Source organism: Homarus americanus, unplaced genomic scaffold (assembly GCF_018991925.1).
Source record: "Homarus americanus isolate GMGI-L3 unplaced genomic scaffold, GMGI_Hamer_2.0 scaffold13464, whole genome shotgun sequence".
Taxonomy (NCBI): Eukaryota; Metazoa; Arthropoda; class Malacostraca; order Decapoda; family Nephropidae; genus Homarus; species Homarus americanus.
This window is the reverse complement of record NW_024744529.1, coordinates 62,453-85,248: the sequence shown is the minus strand read 5'-3', so window position 1 is coordinate 85,248 and position 22,796 is coordinate 62,453. Positions and strand designations below refer to the sequence as shown.

The following is a 22,796-nucleotide window of genomic DNA, read 5'->3' as shown; positions in this document are numbered from 1 at the left end:
GGAGAGAAAAGGTATAGGGTGTAGTGGTGGGGAAAGTAGTGTGGGGAGAGGAAATGGGGTGTGGCGGTGAGGGGCTGAAAATGATGGTGGTGATAGTGGTGGTAGATGTGACGGTAATAGTGGTGGTAGATTATAATAGTGGTGGTGTTAAGGATGGGAGTAGTAGTAGTAGTAATGGTGGTAGTGTTGAAGGAAGAGGGAAGGCGTGGGAATGGAAGTGAAGAGGGAATAGAAGGGAAGAGGGAATGGAAGGGAAGAGGGAATGGAAGGCAAGAGGGAATGGAAGGGAAGGGGGAATGGGAGATGCCTCTTTCTAAACACAGAACAACGCTCGTTTCTCAAATAAAAAAACCACATTCCCCTTGTTTCAACAAATTCATGAATACACAAACATGCACTACAAACACAACTAACCCACACAAACACACACACACACATACCTGTACACACACACATATATAGTCTCCACCAATTATACACTATCATAAAACAGTTACTCACTCAACCGAAAAAAAAAAAAAAACTCAGAAATTTATGCAAAAACATAATCACTCCCAAACACACCAAATTATGTAAACAAAATACACATAACATGGATGAGTATTAACATATATTTCAATACATACATCACGTCCTAATAATATACTCACAGTTGTTCTCTATACCGTATATCGTTATACCCGCACGAACACTGTATCTACCCAACCAAATACTAAATGTTCAGTCGTCCATAGTATTACACATGTACAGTTAACTAACACACGTACATAAACACACACGTTCATAAACACATACGTACACACACACGTACACACCTGTAGGTATTAAGTCACTAAACAAGGCCCATAAAATTCACTGGTCTAATGAACTTTACATATTATATTGTTCCCTATACTCTCTCTCTCTCTCTCTCTCACTTGCCGCCCTCTTATTCTTACTCCCCTCTCTCTCTCTCCCTTACACCGCCCCCTCCATTCTTACTCCATAACTTCCCCCCCCTCTCTCTCTCTCCTTACACCCGCCCCCCTCATTCTTACTCTCATAACACCCCACTCTCTCTCCCTTACCCTCCCCTCAATCCTCCCATACCCCTCCCCTCTCTCTCTCTCTCCTTACACCCCGCCCCCTCATTCTTACTCCTGCTCCCCCCCTCCATCTCTCCCTTGCACCACCTCTCTCTCATCCCTAACTGACCCAATCAACCAGTGCAAAGCTTTCCCGTATTCACCATTAAATCCAGATCACACTAACGTACAGGGGAGAATAGATTAAAAAGTGTAACTAAGACATGTGTTTTGTGTAGTGAGTTGAACTGGCCAATTGGGGGGAGCTGTATATATAAATTAAGGGTGCCAGGGCCAAGGCTTGATTGGTTGATTAGGTGGAGTGGGGAGTATATATCAGAGTGTGCCAGGTGGAGTGGGAGATTGTATATATCAGGGGTGCCAGGTGGAGTGGTGTGTGTGTATATATCAGGGGTGCCATAGCCAGGGGAGTGGTGCTTCCAGTATATATATCAGGGGTGTGCCAGGGGAGTGGTGTGTATATATCAGGGTGTGCAGGGCTAGGGGGAGTGAGGTGTACAGTATATATCAGGGTGTGCCAGGGGGTGGTGTATATATATCCAGGGTGTGCCGGGGGGTGGAGTGTGTGTATATATCCAGGGGGTGCCTGGCCAGGGAGTGAGGTGTACAGTATATATCAGGGTGTGCCAGGGGGGTGGGGTGTATATATCAGGGTGTGTGCAGAGGTGGTGTGTATATATCAGGGGGTGCCATGGCCAGGGAGTAGAGTGTACAGTATATATCAGGGTGTGCAGGGGAGTGGGGTGTATATATCAGGGTATGCCAGGGGGTGGTGTGTATATCAGGGGTGCCATAGCCAGGGAGTGAGTGTACAGTATATATCAGGGTGTGCCAGAAGTGGGGTGTATATATCAGGGTGTGCCAGGGGAGTGGTGTGTATATATCAGGGGGTGCCTGCCATGTGGGGGGTAGGGTGCATATATATCGGGGGGTGCCATGGCCAGAGTGAGGTGTATATATATCAGGGTGGGCCATAGCCAGAGAGGTGAGTGTATATATCGGGGTACCATGGCCAGGGGAGTGGGTGTACAGTATATATCAGGGTGTGCCAGGGGGAGTGGGGTGTATATATCAGGGTGTGCCAGGGAGTGGTGTGTATATATATCCAGGGTGCCATGGCAGAAGTGGGTGTACAGTATATATCAGGGGGTGTGCCAGGGGGTGGGGTGTATATATCAGGGTGTGCCAGAAGTGTTGTGTATATATCAGGGGGTGCCATGGCCAGGGGAGTGGGGTGTATATATCAGGGTGGGCCATGGCCAGGGGGAGTGAGGTGTATATATCAGGGGGTGCCATGGCCAGGGGGAGTGGGGTGTATATATCAGGGGGTGCCATGGCAAAGGGTTGATTGGCAGATCGTGATGTGTAGTTGGTTCCCTGAATGACTACAGCAAGGCGAGTTTACATATTTGACTTATAAATAAACCTGAACTTGTATCGACCTTCCTGAATAAATGATGTGAATGTTTCTCTCTCTCTCTCTCTCTCTCTCTCTCTCTCTCTCTCTCTCTCTCTCTCTCTCTTCTGTATTTTACTTTCATCGTCTCTCTTTTTCTTGTCTTTTTTTTTTGCATTCAACGTTTATCTCTTTTTCTTCTCTCTCTCTTTTCTCTGTGTCCTTCGCTTTCAACGCCCCTCTCTCACTCTTCTTTCTCTTTTACCATCTCTCTCTCTCTATCTTTCTTTCCCTCACCTTTCGGTCCATGTTTACCATATTGTTCTCTATGTTTGTCTGTTTAATCAACGAATCACTGAATCCTTTCTCGTTAATGTTTAAATATGTTTTGTTTTGGTTCTGTCTCTCTGAATCTCGAATAAATTATCCACCTTTTGTGAGTTTTTTCTTTTCTTTCTCTTTCGTTGTTTATTCGTTCACGTTTGGTGTTCCCGTCTTTAACAAATTTCACATTCCTCCTGTGTTTCTGTGCCTCGTTCTTTATCGTTTCCTTTCTCTTTACCTTTGAAGTCAATTCTTGTCTTCTCTGTGTGTGTGTATTGCCTTTTCTTCAATTACTTTAACTTAAAACTTATTAATTATTCTCATGTTTTTTTTTTATATATTTTTATCGTTTACTTATCTATTCTCAATCTTCCATGTATAAGTTTCACTGGATTGTGCTAAAACAGGGTTATATATACAGTAATACTTTTTCCCTTATAGTCATTACTCCCTACAGCCGGCATATAAGACTTTGTAGTGGACCTGTGACACACCCTGACCCATTATTCTTTATAAAGCTCAACACTTTTTATTTCAATTACCTCCAGCCTTTATGCATTTTTGATCGGTGGCGTGTACAAACTCTCCCTCTGCTTTGGTCTGTAGACTCTCTCTCTCTCTCTCTCTCTCTCTCTCTCTCTCTCTCTCTCTCTCTCTCTGCTTTTCTTTGTGTTTCTGTTTCTGTGTGTGTGTGTGTGTGTGTGTGTGTGTGTGTGTGTGTGTGTGTAAGTTCTTATGTTTGTTTGTATGTCTCTATCCCGTTCATCACCACCAAAAAATACACACAATGATCAGCCAACAAACTATGATCGAACCAATGTCTCGCACATACACAAACCAGACTCACTGCCCATTCAGCCACACAGGTGACCCCCTCAAGTCCACATAAATTTAGCAGGTGGGAGAGGTATCGCAGGTGAGGGAGTGTTGCCCCCCTGAATACCTGAGTGAGTCTATGTTGATCCCGTACCTGTGTCTATGTTAATATTCATCCATCTCTCTCTCTCTCTCTCTCTCTCTTTCTCTCTCTCTCTCTCTCTCTTTCTCTCTCTCTCTCTCTCTCTTTTAATTATTTCGGTCTTTCTCCGTTTGTTTCTCTCTTTTACTTTTTGTTTTACTGTATTTTTTCTCTCTCTCTTACTTCTTCTTCCTCTATCTATTTCTGTTTATTCCTTTTTCTTTGTTTCTTTTCTTCTCTCTCATTCTTTCTCTGTTTACGCGCGCATATGTGTGTGTGTGTCCTCTCTCCCCAGCACTCCCAAACTTCCTCTCATGTTAAAACTCTCTATCACTCTTTCTCCATTACACACATTTTTCATCCCCCCCTTCAACTTCACATTTAATCAACTCACTTCCACTCCTCATCCGTGCCATTTTTCCAACAAGTCATTCTGTGAGATCTTCAACATTTTCTTTCACTCTTAAGACGTGATCGGTGGAGAGCTGAGGATGGTTATTTTTATCATTATTTTTATTATTATTATTATTATTATTATTATTATTATTGTTATTATTGTTGCTGTTGTTAATAGTGTCAAATACGGAGATGGATGTTTTGAGAGAGAGAGAGAGAGAGAGAGAGAGAGAGAGAGAGAGACGAACACCCAGGAAGCAGCGGTGAACGTCAATGAGTGGATAACATAGCGTCAGGTGGTAGATAAACTGTAAAAAAAAAAAAAAAAGGCATAAATAAATAAAACCAGATGACGAGCTTAATAACCGTGTAGTGTATGAACGACACAATTGAAAACGTCAGAGTAATTGATTTAGTCTATTTTAAATCATATTTCTACTACAAGAGTGAATAGAAAATAACAATCATACAACACCATTGAAAAAGAATGCCCAGGTTTTAATACACAACCATTAAATGTAGTTCCTCTATATGGCCTTGTGCAATACATTATCCACTAACACCAAATTAACCTCACCCCACACCCCCCTCTCCCACTCACTTCACAGACCCGGTTAAAGTTCAAAGGTCAACCAAATTCAGAGTTGAAGGTTTAAACGTACGTAAATAAAGCTTTCAACAACAATGCTATCCGGGTCTTAGGTCTAGCAGGCGAAGAGAAAAAAAATAAATAAACAGTTGTGATGTAAAGAATCCGTCAAGCTTAGAGTATAAAGGAATTGAAGCTCTATAGAAAGGTGTTTAAGCTTTTTTGTTGTATTGTAGCGGGGGGCAGACGGACGGAGAGGGATAGATGGATAGATAGATAGTATTCACACTAACAACAACACGGATGGATCACTCCCTCTATCTCCCTCAAGACGTCTCTTAGGGCGGTGGGCAGCAGCAGAGAAGAGGGCGAGGGAAGTGACAGAACAGTTTAAGAGGAGAGAGTTAAAAGATGGGAATAATACCTATGTTCTGTTATGTTATGTTATGCTGGGTTAGGTTAGGTTGTATTAGGTTGTGTTATGCTAGGTTAGGTTAGGGGACATTTTTTAAAGGTGATATAGCTGGTTTACAGTGCTCAACAACCCCTAAAGCTAATAGCTAGTGAAGATAAACTCGTCTACCTGTCTCGCTCATAAATATTTAATCACCAAATGGACAAGATGAACCCTTGAGGCTCGTCTGGGGAGGAAAGGGCTGGCAAATGAGCAGCCCAAGACCTTAAGGTCCCAGGGATGTGACAGACGAAGATAGTTTTCCTCATAAATTATCGAGGTTGACAAATCCCTGTCATTAACTAGCGTCACAAGCCTCTGTAATTACCTACTATAACGCCCTCCGCTAATATAATATCAGCGAGGTAAGTACAGGCCGTATAGCGTAATGCCAGACATTAACAAAACGATATCGACATCACACAGAGTAGAGGTGAGGTGTAATGGCGCTGAGACCTTAATGTGTACGATGGAACACCTCGTATACATATAGCCTGCACATATAAAGACAGACAGACAGACAGACAGAATTAACAACTCTAGCATAACTTTTTTACCCTTTGATAACGATATTTATGTCTCGCATAAGTACGATAATCTAACCCACTGAAAACGATAATTTCACCCTTCCAGTACGATTATGTAAACATCCATGAAAAGGAAAAATCTGAAATCCCTGCGTACGATAATTTACCATCCACGCCTCAACTGTTTTTATCACTACAGTAACATAAATAATAAGTTATATTATGGTTCATATTGTCTTAAATACATATCCTGTTCATCGAATATCTAAAGCCATCGGTTAGCACAACGTATTGTCAAGGTACAGGGCAGGATGTAAACTGTTGTGCTTCTGGCAGCTACACAACAGGCCTTGCTAGGTACACATACACACATACACACACACACACACACACTGACACATACCGCAACCTGATGTGACTTTACGCCTGTTAGGTGAAGCTGTAGGGAAGGAGAGAGAGAGGTGGGGGGGGGGCAGAACCACAACAATTACTAAAAGATAAAAAAATACAAAAAAAAGGAAAACAGCGTCACAAAAACAAAAAGAGACGAGTGGAGGGGAAGAGGGAAGGAGGGAGGGTGTAGTGGGAAGGTAAAGAGAAGAGGATGCGGGAATAGAGGATGAGAAGGAGAGGGGGAAGAACAGACGGACCAGAGGAGAGGGGAAGAAGAGACGAATTAGAAGAGATGGAATGGAAGAAGAGGAGGGAAGAGGAAGGGGAGAAGAAGGAAAAAGAAGAGAGACAGATGGCCTCTCACCCTGATTGCATTAGTGAGGCTGAGTGTCATCAACAGAGCCAGCATGGATGATCCCCAGCGCCTGGCGTTTACCAGTCCAATCCTATGATGATATTTTTACTACCTTAACCCGCCTTTTGCCTGTACTAGAGCGTCCCCTTTATCCTGCGATGATAATCCTACGCCAGACGAACGATCGCTCGCCTTATATCTACACTGGCGTTGTTTTTTTTATCGCAAGCTTCAGACAACAAAACAAAATTCAAAAACATGATGTTGGACTGTGTCGACTTTCACTTCAATTAGCGACTGGAATAGGTGATGAGCTGGAGCCAGAGAGAGAGAGAGAGAGAGAGAGAGAGAGAGAGAGAGAGAGAGAGAGAGAGAGAGAGAGAGAGAGAAAGGAAAAGACAGATAAACAAGAGACAAGACAATGAAAACAATAAGAGTGGTACATGGGGCCGTGGAGCCGCAGTCACAGTTCTGGGTACCCGGGTTCGATAAAACGGACGTGGGTGCCAATACAGTGCCATGCCACACATTAGCCTCGCCGTCCACAACCCCGAAATAGGTTGTAGATAACTGCAACTAAAATAGATTATTGGAAGGCATAACACATGAAAGAGAATAGATAAAGTCGTTTTTGAAATAGACTCCAGTGAGGCATAATTGATATAGATTTATGAACGGACATTAGAAATTGATTTTTGGAGACATTTTCGAAATAGATTTTCTTTCTCTCTCTAAAACTTCATTTAAGTAAACTTTTCAAATTCTACTTGAAATAGATCCTTGAAAATAAAGTTGGAAAATGTTTTCTAAAGGTCAAATTATTATGTATGTATGAGAGTGTGTGTGTGTGTGTGTACATTATGTCTGTCTGTCTGTCTCCCTTTTTGTTGCTCACTCATTCTACTTGTCTGCCTGTCTACCCGTCTGCCTGTCTACCCGTCTGCCTGTCTATCCGTCTGCCTCATTTGCTAATAATTCAAGAGCAAAATTCGAAGAGAAAAATATACGTCGAAAATATTTTTGACACAAACAAAGAAAATAATGGTTGACCAAAAGCTCTCACAAGAGGACAAACACACAAACCAAAGACTGAAATAAACTTATGGGGAGCAGAGACTTGAAATAGACTGACGAAAAATTTATGTTTGAAATAGAGTGGAGAAGGAGGAGCTATATTTCAGGGTGACAGAGTGAGTCGCCATTAGCATACAGCGTCCATAAAAGTTTGAGCCAGGGGCGGTTTACTTCAGTCCAGTGATCCCTTAAGATGCTTGACCTGTGACGTCTCTCTCTCTCTCTCTCTCTCTCAGTGATCCACACCCCGGCTTAGTAATCCACACCTTAGCTTAGTAATCCACACCTTAGCTCAGTGATCCGCACCATTGCTTAGTGATCCACACCCTGGCTGAGTGAGACACACCCTAATAATCCACACCCAGGCTTCGTGATCCACATCGTTAGTGCTCCACACTCTAATGATCCACACTCTGGCTCAGTGATCCGCACCGTGACTTAGTGATCCAAGCGACTTTCTTCGAACTTTTCTCTTCAACTTGCAAAAAAAAAAAAGAAAAAAAAATTCCCTCGTATGAATCCTTCTCCTTCACTTTATTATACAATTTTATTTATTTTCGCCAAATTCCATGCGATTTTTATATATTTTATTAGTAATTTTTTATGAGTCGTTTATCTTAAAATGACCTTTTACTTAAAATTTGACCACTAAAAAAATTTAATTGGTGTTTGTTTATTTTTAGCATATATTAAATGTATAAACTATTTAATAATTATACGTTTATTAACACTCACTGAAAAAAATAATAGTCTAATTATTGTATTGCCTTCCACTAAGATGTATAATTGACCAAAGAAATGTATTTTGTCTTGGCTTTAAATAAATACAGCAATTATTTACGTTCTCTTCTCGTTTTAACTTCGAATAAAAGTTTAGATTTAATTACGGGACAGATGAAAGATTTATTCATTTTTGTTCTGTATTTACTTTCAACTTCCAACAAAGGTACAAATTATTCAGGGTGTCTAGTGGCATTTTCTTCCATGAGTCTAGTTTCTCCATCTATCATTATCTAATTACATATCGTCTCTTCAGTGTCGTTATCTAAATATCAGCGGAGACACAGAAACATACATAAATATGACCTTAGTTAATGAGGTACAGAAATACATAAACTATTCATCCATGTGTCTTTGTATCACCTTCATCTACCTGTACCCCATGTGTCACCTTCATCACCTGAGTATGTCTCCAGCAGGTATTAAGGTAAAGGGTAATGTAGTCTGTTCATTATCTTTACTAAAATAATAACCAGCTCGTTAAATCACCTCTCCTCCTGCGTCCATTACCCGGCTTGTGTAATTCTCCTGTTGCAGTATTACCTGGTGGGTATAACTCTCTCGTCGAGGTATTATCCCCCGAGAGAGAGAGAGAGAGAGAGAGAGAGAGAGAGAGAGAGAGAGAGAGAGTTTCATTGGGGTCATATGCTGAAACAAAAAGAGATTAAATGGATCCCGGAACAGAGAGAGAGAGAGAGAGTGTGTGTGTGTGTGTGTGTGTGTGATCATTAAGGTATAACATTGCCTGCTATCTCCCAGCTGTGCTTGTAAAACAACTCTTTGGGGAGAAACATTACACTCCATGTCCTCAATAGATACCAGTCCTCTCTTCCTCCTCCTCCTCCCCTTCTTCTTCCTCCCAACCCTCTTCCTCTTCTTCCTCCTCCTCACCCTCCTCTTCCACTTCCTCCTCCAACTCAACCACTTCCCATTCTAAACTCCTCTTTCTTTTTTAGATAACCAATTCCATATATATTGCTGAGGTGAAGTGAATCCCGACATCCTTAATATTTTGGTTAAGATAAGACCCCCATCTATTCCTCTCCCTCTTTTGTCCTCATTCTCCTCTCTTCCCCTTTTCCTAGTCCTCCTTTTCCTACTTTGTCCTTCTTAATACTCCTTTTTCCACTCCTGTTTTATCTTTCTTCTTCTCTTATTTCCCTTCATCTTTTCCTCCTCCTCCTCTTTTATTTTCCTTCTTCTCCTCCTCTTTTGTCTTCCTTCTTCTCCTCTTCCTCCTTTGGCCTCCTTCTCCAACCTGCTTTCTCCTTCTCTTTATCCAAGTCACTCCACTCCCTATTCCATAACTTCTCTTATCACTAACCAGTATTGCAAGTGTTCCTCTACCTCAGTGTGTAGACAGGTTGGTGCTCTTCTTCTTGTTCCTCCTCCTCCTCTCCCTTCTTTATCCTTCGTCCTCCTCTCCTTCCTTTACTCTTTCTTCTCTTTCTCCTCTCCCTACTCCTAGCCCTCTTTTGCCTTTCCACCTTTTCCTCCTCCTCGCCCTCCTTTACCCTTCCTCCTACTCATCTTTACCCTTTCGTCCTCTTCTATACTCTACTACTATCTACCCTCCTCCTCCCCTCTACCCCTCCTCCTCCCTCCCCTCCTCCACCCTCTACCCCTCCTCCCCCACCTCCTCCTCCCCCACCCCTCCTCCTCCCCCCCCTCCTCCCCCTCCTCCTCCTCCCTCTACCCTCCTCCTCCCCTCCCTCCTCCTCCCTCCTCCTCCCTCCTTCCTACCCCTCCTCCCTCCTCCTCCCTCCTCCTCCCTCTCCCCCTCCTCCTCCCCCTCTACTACCCCTCCTCCTCCCCTCTACCCTCCTCCTCCCCTCTACCCTCCTCCCTCCCCCTCCTCCTCCTCCAACTAAACCACTTCAACCCGATTCTATTGTATTTTTTTGTGTCACTAACGAGTGTCATAAATATTTTTTGCCATGTGTGTGTGTGTGTGTGTGTGTGTGTGTGTGTGTGTGTGTGTGTGTGTGGTGACGCCCAAGGCAAAGTTCGACCGTGTCACCTAGAGAAGCCTCGTTCATATAATTAGTTCTCACCGAATTGATAATAAGATTCAGAGCTGTCGAGGTCTAATTACCATCCTGTTATCGGAGACTACCTTAGTGTCTTCAACTGGTCTTTTCATGCTTTCGATTACCGGAAATGGGTTATGAATGATAATGGTGGTGACACTGGTGGTGGTAGAAGTCGTAGTTACAGTAGTATTGATGGTGGAAGTGGTGGTGTTAGTGGTGGTAGTAGTAGCTAGGTAATAAAATGTGTAGATAAGGTATGGCTATGAGGGGGGGGAGCCATAAAAAATTGTATTAGTAGTAGTAATGGTAAAACTAAAGGTAATGTGAGTATCATTTGCAGGCAGTGGTGGTAGTTGTTTTAACAGTGGTGGTAGTGTGTTAGCAATAATATCACTGGTAACAATAGTGGTAATGTTGGTGGTGATGATGATGGTGGTGATAGAGGTGTGCTTTCATCCAGTAATGGAGGGTGGTGAAGGTGGAGGGTGGTGAAGAAGATAAAAAAAAAATACTGGTGAGACGAGCCAACCACCCTGAGGCACGCCGCTCCTTGACGTGGGAAGATCCTGCTTATACCTGTATGATGCCAGGCTTTACCGTTACTGTGAGTGTGTGTGTGAGTGTGAATGTGAGTGTGAGTGTGTGTGTGTGTGTGTGTGTGTGTGCGTGTGTGAAGATGAACACACAACAAACAGAGACGCAGATGTAAACAAACTGAGAGAGAAACTACATAGAAAACTCAACATAACATAAGAGAAAATATGAAGTTACGATAGAGTCACAATGCAATTTCGAAGCCATTTTTTGTTTGTTTGTTTGTGTTTAGCCACCTTTGTCTCTTGATCTTAACGAGGAAGTTAGGTCAGGTATTACTTAATCATTTAGTTAGGGGATTAATCAACGGTGGACTGGTCAATCTGAACCAGGCGTATGATGTTTCTACCTGGAGGTGGTGAGAGGGTAGGGAGGGGGGTTGGAGGAGAAGAGGAGGAGAAGGGTTATTTTGTGAGGTGACGTCCGGGGTCAAGATGTGGGACAATGGACGTTTTCTCTCCTCTCTCTCTCTCCTCGTCCTCATTTCTCCACTTTCTCTTATCTCCATTTTTGTCTCTCGTAAGGCTTTCTTTGTGTTGTCTCATCTCCGTCTCTCTGTCAAGCTTTTCTCCTTCTTTTCTTTTTCCTATCTCACCTCTCAAGTCTCTTCTCATCATCTCTCCCCACCCCTCTCTCCTCGCCGTCTCTCCTCACCGTCTCTCAGTTCATTATACAAGTAATCCATAATCTAGAGAGGTCTGAAGTGAGATGATATGCTAATGACATGTCCTATTATTAACATAGCCTAATGCACACACACATACACGGCTAAAAGAAATTGTTAGGGAGGGGCGGACGGAGAGAGGGAGGGAAGGAGGGAGTGAAAGAACGAGGGGGAGAGGGGGGAGGGGTGAGGGAGGGAATGAGCAGAGAGGGGGGAGGCAGGGGGAAGGAGGGAGGAGGGAAGCCTTACATCTCACCGTGTTTCGTCCATTTTTTGCCATTATCAAACCAATTTCTAGAAGACCTCTGTTAAAATAATTACATACAAACGAGAAATAAGGCTTTTTTTTTTACCTGCGTCTCCAGGTCTATGAACGCATCTCTTGAGTCTACCTGAGCCAACAAGCTACAGTTTCTTTCTCCTCGTCTGGCTCTTGTGGCGCTGGCGGGTGTATGGCCATCAAGGACCCCCTCTAATGCAATAATCACCTATTCTTGTCAACACTTATATTATCTCAAACAGCTTAGTTATCTCTTAATGTTAAATTCCGTTAGTTTTGTTATATTAAAATAAGTTAATATTTTAAGATATATTAATGAGGTTATTTTTGTATATATTGATGAAGTTAAATAAGGTTAAACTTTCTCCCGCTACCTGGCCGACACAACACGCTCAAAACACGTTCTTTTCCCTCCCCTTATACCTTTAAAAGCAGTTCACTAACAACCCCATCTCAAAACTTTCCTCCCAAAAACTAATGTAAACTTTGAAACTTTCTCAAAATACATGAAAAAAAAGTTGTGTATTCTGGAGATACCTTATCAAGAAGAAGGAATGAGATTTAAAATTACTTGTTTATGTCTCGACTTTGGTGTTCTGGAGAGAGAGAGAGACAGAGAGAGAGAGAGAGAGAGAGAGAGAGAGAGAGAGAGAGAGAGAGAATTATCACCCTCCCCATTCATCTCTCTCTTCCTTGATTAAAATTAAATATTCACAAGGTAAAAATATACTCAGGGAGGAGCCATTCCTATCTGGTATATTATTATTATCGTTATTATTTATATTATTAATACTATCATTATACAGTAAGTACACAACATATCAACGAGAACCTTACACCTGTCACCTGATATGTTACCTATATAAGCAGGTGAGTCGCTGCTTCATTAACGTATTTGTAAAGCCTTCATGAAGCACAGGTAAGTTGTGTCAATATGTGGGTTCAGTATATCACGTATAATATGTTTCTCTTTACCAAGTCTACCTGGTTAGTAGAGAGAGAGAGAGAGAGAGAGAGAGAGAGAGAGAGAGAGAGAGAGAGAGAGAGAGAGAGAGAGAGAGAGCAGCAGGTGAATTAATTAACTTTATAATTAAGTGTATAGACAGGTAAGGTGAATCCGCCATATCAAACTAGTGAAAATAGAGTTAGTCATATTACATCTCTCTCTCTCTCTCCCCATTCTTCTTCCACCTCTATCTTTTTTCTTTCTCTGCCTCTTTTCTCCCTCCCCACTGCCTCCTTACCTCTCCCCCACACTCTCTCTCTCTCTTCCCTTTCCCACCCCCTCTCTCTCACACACAAAACACACACTTACCTTAAAATTAGGCACATATTTCTAGTTGGCACACAGCTCTCTCTGGCAATCGTGACAGCACAATATACCAAAAGCTTGAGTGAATGAAAGACAACACCTCTTAGCTCCTGGACCAGCGAATCTACTTACCAGCGCATGTCAGGTCAATTAGCAGAGGACCAATCAGATGTAACGTAATATAATAAGAGAAGGTTGATTCGTTTAATCCAATCACTGAAATTCAAGATTCGGTGACGATACCGTTTCTCATTGGGTGTGTTTTGTTTCGAATAGCCAATCAAATTCACTCGTGTGTTCGTCTTTCCATGTTCTCTCATTCGTCTTTTCCTCTCCCCTTTTTTTCTTAATCCGGTTATTTAGTTTTGCATTTTTCCTCTTCTCCCTTCCATCCTTTACCTCCCCCCCTCCTCGCCCACTCTACCTCCCCCCCTCTACCTATTACCTCCTTTCCACCCCCTCACACTATCATCCCAAGAGTAGGGGGAGGGGGGGAGGGGGGGAGGGGGGGGGAAGGGGATTGGGGACGCTAATACCCCTCTAATCCTTACTACAATGTCGGTTTCTAATCCTTTTACAGTACCGGACTAGCAAATCCTTCCCCAATCCTTAGTACTCTTCTTCAGGACTGTAAAGTACCTACTCATTTTTTGTTGCTATTTTTAATGTCTATTTTTTATTTATTTTCATTTCCTTTTACTTATTTTTATTTATCGATCATTTTATAAATGTTTTACTATCTCTGTAATATCATCTTAACAAAACTTTTATTTCTATGCCTTTGTAATTTTAACATATCGGTACAACTATTTTATTATGGTCATTTATTAATCTTATATTTATTCCTATTCACTAATAATAATAATCCTCATACTGAAAGATAAATACCGTCCTTGAACCTCCTATCCATTTTCGTTCAGTCAAAACAGTTATCTTTTTTCGAAAGTCTGTAATTCTGTCAACTTGTTCTCTATACGTCACTCAATCCATTTTCTATAATTAACTGCATGTGCTTTAAAACCTCAAGATAAAGAGAGAGAGAGAGAGAGAGAGAGAGAGAGAGAGAGAGAGAGAGAGAGAGTCAGGTAGATGGTCTTAGGTGTGAAAAGTCCGTATAGTTTATCCCAACACGTGGCCCCCGCAGGGTTATTGGCAATCACTCTCTCCCCCACTTCACTCACTCTCTCTCTCCCTTTATCCTTCTTCCTCATCCTCCCTTTCTCTTTCTGCCTCTTCCTTTCTCTTTATTCCCCTTCTCTCTCTCTTTCTCCCTCTTCCCATTCATCTTCTTTCTCATTGTATATTAATCCGCGTCGATATCCATAATTCTTTGACAACTCCAAAAGTGTACTTGTGTGTGTGTGTGTGTGTGTGTGTGTGTGTGTGTGTGTGTATGTGTGTGTGTGTGTGTATGTATGTGTGTGTGTGTGTGTGTGTGTGTGTGTGTGTGTGTGTGTGTGTGTGTGTATGTGTGTGTGTGTATGTGTGTGTGTGTGTGTGTGTGTGCGTGTGTGTGTGTGTGTGTGCGTGTGTGTGTGTGTTAAGTAAGAACATCGATTGGTGATTAAGGAGAAGTGTTTTCTTAATGGATTCTTCGATCTAATGAAACGGTGACGAATGGAATGACTACGAGAGAGAGAGAGGTTGGAAGAGGAAAGGGGAGGGAAGAGGTAAGGGAGGGTGAAATAAGAAGGAGATGGACAGAATGGGAAGGATGGGAGGGAAAGAAAGGAAGTAGAGAGGGAGGGAAGGAAGAGACAGAGAGGGAAGTACAGGGTTGAGCGATGTAAAAAAAATGCCTTAATAAATGCTGTTTCATGTTTTATTTCGTCTTTTCTGGAGTGTTTTATTACCATTAGCGTGTAGCTTTTCCTCTGACACACACACACACACACACACACACAAACACCCTCCTCCCACATACACACATCCCCCCAACACACACACATCCCCCACACACACAAACACCCTCCTCCCACACACACATCCCCAACACACACACACATCCCCCCACACACACACAAACACCCTCCTCCCACATACACACATCCCCCACACACACACACATCCCCACACACAAACACCCTCCCCACACACACACATCCCCCCACACACACATCCCCCCACACACACAAACACCTCCTCCCACATACACACATCCCCCAACACACACACACAAACACCCTCCCACATACACACATCCCCACACACACACAAACACCTCCTCCCACATACACACATCCCCCCAACACACATACACACATCCCCCACACACACACACACATCCCCCACACACACACACATCCCCCACACACACAAACACCCTCCTCCCACATACACACATCCCCCCAACACACACACATCCTCCCCACACACACACAAACACCCTCCTCCCACATACACACATCCCCCACACACACACACATCCCCCCACACACACACAAACACCCTCCTCCCACACACACACAAACACCCTCCTCCCACATACACACATTCAAATACTGTATCGGAACACAAATCACCAACTCACTCAATTATTACAATTCGCAAATAAATCCGACTACCTATTATAATCCTTCTTTGTGGATTAATTAGACTAGTGTATATTATCGGTGAATAACGTCGATTAGCACTATTAGACCCCTTCATTAACAGTCAAAATAAACGGAACACACTTAAATCTGTTCACTGCATCCAACATTTGATAATAAAATGATTCATACTTTTAATTACTAATGTTCAGGTTCGTTCAAAATTCCCTGGACATGTGGTGGTATCTGGCATTTAGTTGTGGCTCGTGATTGGCTTAGAGTTAATGAACCGTGGTCTTTGTTATATGAATTATGACAAAAATAACAATTAACGCTTGACTGGATGGACATTATTTACCTTTCCCTCACCTGCAAGACCCTCAAGCTTGTTTCACAGACTGTAAGTGTTCAGTGAATTTTGACAACACCTGTACATTGCCTGGCACTATAGTTTATCTTCAGTGTTTTTTGTTTCCAATTTATTTCTTCCGTTATTCCCTACCATCAACTGTTATTTTTGTTCATATAATGTTTTGGCTAAGAGTTATTATTTTTTTTCGGAGTAATATAATTCTTCACTACATAAGAGTTTTTTATTTCTAATTATTTTCCAAAATTTCGATTCCAAAATTTTGTTTCATAGTATTCACTAATTTGTAAAAAAAAATAATAATTTCTCCTTTTATCATTATTTCTTTCACTAGTTTGTTATTCTTCTTTTATTGTTATTATTTATCAGTGTTTTTTCCTCCCCGCCATACTCTTGTTTCTCTGTTGGGGGTCTCGCCATTTTTCCTAACTCCCAAGGAAAACTTTTCTCTTGTGGAGTGTGTTGTGGCAGTTAGTATGCGCGACGTCACTCTCTCCTCCCCCATCCCACTTTCTCCACTCTCTCCCTTCCCTCCCTCCTCTCTACCTCACGCTCTCTCTCTCCCCTGCTCTCTACCTCCCCACACATACTTTCTCTCACGCTCCCCGCCCTCCCTCTCTCTCACGCTCCCCTCCCTCCCTCTCACCTACATGGTCCGCCAATGGCCGCACTTTTCACACACACGTATATACATACCCACACTTCATATGCACGTCCACGCAATGCTTGTGTGTTTATACAGAGAGAGAGAGAGAGAGAGAGAGAGAGAGAGAGAGAGAGAGAGAGAGAGAGTATGAGAAATGCATTTACATTTACATTTCAAATAAGTTTGTACGAATAATGTGATAGTCAACAAAATAATAATAATAATAATAATAATAAGATGGCAATGTCGAAGTCAACCAACCTGAAATCTTAGCATTCTTCCGCACCCACGCACAACATACCACGCACCTACCCCCACACCCCCACACACCCAACCACCCACCAGCCAGCCACTGAAAAGGTCAACCCGGGTATCTTCACCAACTGACCCTCACCTTTTGTTATGGTTCGTGGGAGTCGTGGTGAAGACGATACGAACCCGGATTCTCAAGGATTCGTGAGAGGATTGTCTTTCCTGCTTACAAGAGAGATAAGTAAGAGGGGGGAGGGGTGAAGAGGAGGGGGGAGGGGTGAAGAGGAGGGGGGGGGGATGAGAGAACCAAGTATGTTACAGTAAAGTCCTGGTGTAAATTTGACGCCATTTTGGATGTCAGTTTTACGTGGAATGTTAAAAGAGAACGTCAGGGGAGTAAAGAGAGGAAGGTTTAAGTCCTTCCCGGTCTCTCAGGTTCCCGACCCAGCTAAGAACGTGTGTAATAGAGAGAGCGCCTGGTGTGGAATATATATTATGTATAGTATAAGAACTGCATAGCATATACCGTGGAGGCGACGGTGTATAGCGTAAAAGGTACAAGGCAAAGCTTAAGAATTGTATAGTATATAATGCAGTTTAGGAAGTGCGTAGCTTTAAGATATGCTCATCGATGTTATGTGTATAGTGTATGTTGGAAATAGCTATTCCACTATCCAAGCTTAGTATCTGTACCAGGTGAAGACTATCTTAGCTTTTAATCTATCCCAAAACCAGCAAAATCTTAGCTTAACCTTAAAAACTATTTCATATGTCTGGTTCTTAGCTCAGACACTCTCACCCTGTCCCTCTCTATCCTATCCCTACAGGCGCGTGTCCTAACCTCATCTCCGTGGAGCACGGATGTGTTGAAATGCTTCGTTGATTATCCTACTGGGAAAATTCGCTTCATTTAATAGGCTAATTTTATACAAAAAAGGAGGAGATCTTGTAGGGTCGGGGGGGGAATTAGGAAAGGGGGTTAGATGGGGAGGGGGATGAGAGGTGGTGGGTGTAGATCAGGAAAGAATGGCCCATCAGGTGAAGGTTATGGGCGTAATCTGAGTGTGGTAATGATGTACAGCAATCAGGGTTAATGTTACGCTGACGCGCACACGCTTACACAGACTAGCATACATACACGCACATACTCACTCACACACACACACATACACGCGCGCGCGCGAAATTACATATATTTACATATGCACACGTACTCATGCACATACTCGCTCACATACGCACATGCTTACACAGTCTTGCATACACACACACACACACGCATATACATGGACAGAAACATACAACCATACAGGAAGAAAGTAAACATACACTTACAAGAACACACAAATAAAATCACTTATGTACACACACTTAAATCACTCATGTACACACACAAGTCACAAACACACGAGCACACTCAGACACATAAACCAGGTGCGCGGACACAACCATAATAAGCCTCCTCCCGCGCAGGTGTAAACAAACAGGGTGACCCCCGTGGACGACACCCACATCGGGCTGATATAAACCCGTGAAATACATTAAAAAACACCACGTAAGAGTTTATTTCAAAGATAACCTATGTTTAGAGGGGTTTTTTTTATTCAGCTTATGTGCCTCGTATCGGTGTAAAATTGAAATAAAAATATATTGTCCTAACTGGTTAATCCAAAGATGCATAATGAAAAAAAAAGTCGAGGATTCCGCTGCTGTACGTTTTTTTTTTATCCTGACAACTAACTCAGATGGGAGAAAACTACGTGCCCATGGAGGGAGGGAGGGAGGGAGGTAGGTAGTTGGGTAGGTAGATCGGGAGGGGGAGAGGGACAGGAGAAGGGAGGGAGAGAATCGCGTAGAAATTCTCCCCTCCCTCTCTCCCTCCTGTACATCCTCAGTGATGACTCAAAAAATCATTATCTCTCACTTTTTACAAACACAAATAAATTGTTGTGTAAACAAAGCAAATTTAATAAAAAACGATAGAAAAATAAAAGAGATTGAAAAATAAATATGCCTGTACAGTTAGAAAAATACTAAACTATGGAGAGGGGTAGACGATGAAAGGGGAAAAGGGCGAAGGGGGAAGTGAGGGGACGGACGAAGGGGAAGAGGACGAGGAATATGTGGGGAGGGGGAGTAGGAGTAGGGTAGGGTGGATATGGACAGAGGACCCCTAACACCGGACCAACACTTAAGAAACACTGTTAGCTCAGGAAGTCCTACCACTCTACCCACCCCATGAACACGTCACTGAGGCGTTTGTCATTCAGGGAGGAGAGACGGCAGGGGCCCGGGGGGAGGAGGGGGGGGTGTGGTTAGAGGGTGGATATACCGAGACGTCATGCCCAGTGTATGGAGGACCTCCCTAAGCCGAGCGGTGGAGGACGGAATCCATGTGTCCTTCCATCAAAACTCTGTGTCCCTCCCCCCCCCCTCCCATCCATCGGGTCCTGGCACTAAAGAGGTCAGATATTGGCGACAGTAAACACATCTACCTTATCTGGCCTGGGTGGGATTCGAACCATTGTACAGTATACTCGTCACGTCCAGGCTGTGGTTGAGGACCTGGGGACACACTCAGCCCTGGTAATATCAGGACAGGGTCTACTACTGTATTTACTCCAATGGTAAAATAATGTGTAATTTAAGGTCATTATGAAGCATTATCTATGACCTGTTATCACATGCTCCAAAAACCAGCTCTGCTTGTTAACGATACTTGTGCTTGTTCAGTGTGGTGACTATGAAAGTGTGTAAAGGTCACTGAGATCGTACACACTCACACAAATACAGACAATGAAAAGGAGATTAAAATATCGTCTCCCGACCGTAGGCGCCATCTGTGTGCGACCAGCGGAACCGCGACACAGGTAAGCAGGGTACAGGTGCGGGGGGAGGGGCCGCTGCCTTTAACGAAGTTCTTGGATGACTGTAATGTTCACGTCCTGTGTTCCTATAAGCGGGGTTGAGAGAGGCAAAATCAAATCCCTTACTTTTACAACCAGTTCAGCTGTGTGTGTGTGTGTGTGTGTGTGTGTGTGTGTGTGTGTGTGTGTGTGTGTGTGTGTGTGTGTGTGTGTGTGGCGACAGTTCTCACTATTCACACAAGGTAAGACACCCCAGAGCTTGAATGAAAATTTTCCTTCTGTTATACACCTGACAGACGTCTTCATATACCTGACCTTCTCTGATACACCTGACAGACGTCTTCATATACCTGACCTTCTCTGATACACCTGACAGACGTCGTCATATACCTGACCTTCTCTGATACACCTGACAGACGTCTTCATATACCTGACCTTCTCTGATACACCTGACAAACGTCTTCATATACCTGACCTTCTCTGATACACCTGACAAACGTCTTCATATAACTGACCTTCTCTGATACACCTGACAGACGTCTTCATATACCTGACCTTCTCCTGGGTATGTCACACAAGCTCAGATTATTCACAAGAGATGTACACAATCTACTCTGAACTAACAACTATAACTGTAGACGTGGTAACTGTATGAAGGTAGTAACTGTAGACGTGGTAACTGTATGAAGGTAGTAACTGTAGACGTGGTAACTGTATGAAGATAGTAACTGTAGACGTGGTAACTGTATGAAGGTAGTAACTGTAGACGTGGTAACTGTATGAAGATAGTAACTGTAGACGTGGTAACTGTATGAAGATAGTAACTGTAGACGTGGTAACTGTATGAAGGTAGTAACTGTAGACGTGGTAACTGTATGAAGGTAGTAACTGTAGACGTGGTAACTGTATGAAGGTAGTAACTGTAGACGTGGTAACTGTATGAAGATAGTAACTGTAGACGTGGGAACTGTATGAAGGTAGTAACTGTAGACGTGGGAACTGTATGAAGGTAGTAACTGTAGACGTGGTAACTGTATGAAGGTAGTAACTGTAGACGTGGGAATTGTATGAAGGTAGTAACTGTAGACGTGGGAATTGTATGAAGGTAGTAACTGTAGACGTGGGAACTGCATGCAGGTAGTAACTGTAGACGTGGTAACTGTATGAAAGTAGTAACTGTAGACGTGGGAACAGTAGGATGGTAGTAACTGTAGACGTGGGAACTGTATGAAGGTAGTAACTGTAGACGTGGGAACAGTATGAAGGTAGTAACTATAGACGTGGGAACTGTATGAAGGTAGTAACTGTAGACGTGGGAACTGTATGAAGGTAGTAACTGTAGACGTGGGAACTGTATGAAGGTAGTAACTATAGACGTGGTAACTGTATGAAGGTAGTAACTGTAGACGTGGGAACAGTATGAAGGTAGTAACTATAGACGTGGGAACTGTATGAAGGTAGTAACTGTATCTCTAGGTAGTAACTGCATAGGAAGGCCAGGGCAGTTGAGAGTTTACGTCAAGTAGTTAATAACGATAAATAAGAGTTGATATGACATTCCCTGAAGACTGACTCATTGTAATCACCACCACCATCTGCCAACAACCACCACTACGAACACCATCTGACAACAACCACCACCACCACCATCTGCCAACAACCACCACTACGAACACCATCTGACAACCACTACTACGAACACCATCTGACAACCACTACTAAACAAGCATCACTATCACCATCATCTGACAATCACGTAGCAGAAAAATTACATCTTTACTGCAGTTCCTCATTGATCTAACAATTATCTCACATCTTCTTCCCAGGATGGCTTTGTTTTTTATCTTATTATTGGCCACATTACTCGTCTTCCTTCCTGGGATAATAATAAGTATCGAATTACATAAGACGTTGCAATAATGACCACAAAGACGACTCAGATGTTGTTACTGTAATGGGAGTCATTTAATATACCTGTATTGCTCACCTGACTTCACTATACCATGTAACTCTAGTAAGGTTAAAGTATTACGTACAAGTTCTATGATACTGTGCCAGCGTGGGAATTAGTGTACATCAGATTCGTGTTTTAATTAGTTAATGTACCACTGTATCTGATTGAACTTGATGTACCTGTATGATACAGTCGCATTACAGCAGCGAGTTACTGTACCTGCAATTTATAGATAAGTAAACCTGCTAGCTAGTTGTTGTCTGGTATTTCTTAAGCACCGTATGGCATTCTGATTCCATTTCGCATGTTACCCCAGAGTGACAATCAGGTGTGGATGACTCGGGTCCTTCACAGAGAGACAATGAGGGGTGGATGATGGATGACTCGGGTTCTCCACAGAGAGGCAATCAGGGGCGGATGACGCGTGCCCTCCACAGAGACACAATCAGGGGTGGATGACTCGGGTCCTCCACAGAGAGACAATCAGGGGTGGATGACTCGGGTTCTCCACAGAGACACAATCAGGGGCGGATGACGCGTGCCCTCCACAGAGACACAACCAGGGGTGGATGACTCGGGTCCTCCACAGACACAATCAGGGGTGGATGACTCGGGTCCTTCACAGAGAGACAATCAGGGGCGGATGACTCGGGTTCTCCACAGACACAATCAGGGGTGGATGACTCGGGTCCTTCACAGAGAGACAATCAGGGGTGGATGACTCGGGTTCTCCACAGACACAATCAGGGGTGGATGACTCGGGTTCTCACAAAGAGACAATCAGGGGCGGATGACGCGTGCCCTCCAGAATACAATCAGGGGGTGGATGACTCAGGTCCTCCACAGAACACAATCAGGGGTGGATGACTCAGGGTCCTTCACAGAGAGACAATCAGGGTGGATGACGCGTGCCCTCCACAGGAACACAATCAGGGGTGGATGACTCAGTTCCCAGCTCACTG

At 43.2% G+C, this 22,796-nt stretch overlaps 1 protein-coding gene across 2 annotated transcripts in view; it reads right to left on the bottom strand.

Moving 5' to 3' along the window:
- Nucleotides 1-22,796, bottom strand: part of LOC121877976 (irregular chiasm C-roughest protein-like) — a 97,694-nt gene that overhangs the window by 73,891 nt on the left and 1,007 nt on the right. The window lies entirely within an intron of this gene.